This window comes from Mus pahari, chromosome 14 (genome assembly GCF_900095145.1).
Source record: "Mus pahari chromosome 14, PAHARI_EIJ_v1.1, whole genome shotgun sequence".
Lineage (NCBI taxonomy): Eukaryota > Metazoa > Chordata > Mammalia > Rodentia > Muridae > Mus > Mus pahari.
Window position 1 is genome coordinate 47,141,478 of NC_034603.1, and position 1,964 is coordinate 47,143,441.

At 40.4% G+C, this 1,964-nt stretch overlaps 1 protein-coding gene across 1 annotated transcript in view; it reads left to right on the forward strand.

Annotated features, from left to right (window-relative positions):
- Nf1 (neurofibromin 1) overlaps positions 1–1,964 on the forward strand; it is a 248,403-nt gene that overhangs the window by 58,722 nt on the left and 187,717 nt on the right. The window lies entirely within an intron of this gene.

Genomic DNA, 1,964 nt, shown 5'->3' on the forward strand with positions numbered 1-1,964 from the left:
CTCTCTCTCTCTCTCTCTCTCTCTCTCTCTCTCTCTCTCTCTGTTTTCCAGATTTATTTTATTTATATTAGTACACTGCAACTGTCTTCAGACACACCAGAAGAGGGCATCAGATCCCGTTACAGATGGTTGTGAGCCACCGTGTGGTTGCTGGGAAATGAATTCAGGACTTCTGGAAGAGCAGTCAGTGCTCTTAACCACTGAGCCATCTCTCCAGTCTGGAATTTTAAAAAATAGTTAAATGGAAAAGTATAGACAATTACTGTAGCCATGATAAAAAAAATAACCATTTGTATGTTCTTGAGGCAGAGTTTGGTAAAGTGCCTTTTTATGTGGTAGCAGTTCTGTGTTGATTGGCCAGACTTCTACTCTGTATTTTTTATTAAAAAACATTTTTATAAAATAAAAAACTAAAATGCCGTATTATGATAATAGAATTTTGTACAGCTGAAAAGAAAAATGCCATCATGACAATTTCCAGAAAATGGATGGAACTGGAATTTATTATGTTAAGTTAAATAAGCTTGGTTCAGACAAACAAGTCATGCTTTGTTTTCTGTAGGGAACTTAAATTTAAAGGTGTGTTTATGTGCATGTGTGTACTCGTGTACACACACACACACACACACACACACACATACACACACTCACACACTACAGATAGATCATGAAAGGGAAAAGATCTTAAGTGAGGGGGAAACAGAGGCTATGGAATCCATGCAATATGGAAGCAGAAGGATGGACTGCCTGCTTGAGAAGAAAGGGAGCCAGCTAGGTGGAGGCAGGTAAAACCGGGTAGGGTAAGGATAACAATGGAGAGCAACATACATTGACACATATTTATGAAATGTCACAATACCCAATTCTTTGCATGGTAACTTAAAAATTAAAAGAATTCAAAGATAAAGTTAATCTAAGTATTCAGATTATCAAAATTAAAGCTGTCCTACTAGACAGTGGTGGCAAGCATGTGGCAGATCGTCAGTATGCTGCTTAGTAGACAACTTTCCTGAAAAGCAGCTCTATAGATTTCAAAATCCTCAGAAAGTATTTGTTCCTTGCTGACACAGTTGCTTACATTGAAGAAAAAGATGGATAAAACTTTACATAAATATAAGTATTTATCAGTGCTACTCAAAATACTGAAATGCTGGAGATTAGTTAAATGTACGACTGAAAAATGTAGTCTTTTTTTTTTTTTTAAGTTTTGTTATGTGTGCATATGCACGCAGTGCCCTCAGACAGCAGAAGAGGGTGTTGGATCCCCTGAAGCTGAGGTTATAGATGGTTGTGAATAGGTGCTGTGAACTGAACTCAGGTCCTTTGAACAGCAGCCAGTGCTCTTGACCACTGAACCACCTCTCCAGCGCATATAAGTTTTGTTGTTGGTGTTTGTGGGGCAGGGCCTCTCTGTGTAGCTCTGGCTGTCCTATAACTTTCTCTGCAGACCAGGTCTTTCCTTGAACTCACAGGGAGCCACCTACTTCTGCATCCCAAGTGCTGGGATGAAAGGTGTTGCCACCATGACTGACGTCTATGATTGTTACTGTATGTGTAAGGCGTCTATCATTGTTATTGTATGTGTAAGGCGTCTATGATTGTTATTGTATGCTGCTTTGGCTGCTTCTGTCTGTGCAGCATCTGAGTGCCTGGTGCCTGTAGAGGACAGAAGAGGGCGCCTGATGGCCTGAACTAGAATGGATGGTTGTGAGTTCCCTTCTGGATGATGGTTATCAAACCTAAGCCCTGTGGTAGAGTGTCTAGTGCTCTTAACCATCAAGCCATTTCTCAGTCCCCATGTTTATAGTTTTTGTTTGTTTGTTTTGTTAATAAATTTAAAAATAGGGCTGGTGAGATGGCTCAGTGGGTAAGAGCACCTGACTGCTCTTCTGAAGGTCCGGAGTTCAAATCCCAGCAACCACATGGTGGCTCACAACCATCCATAACAAGATCTGATGCCCTCT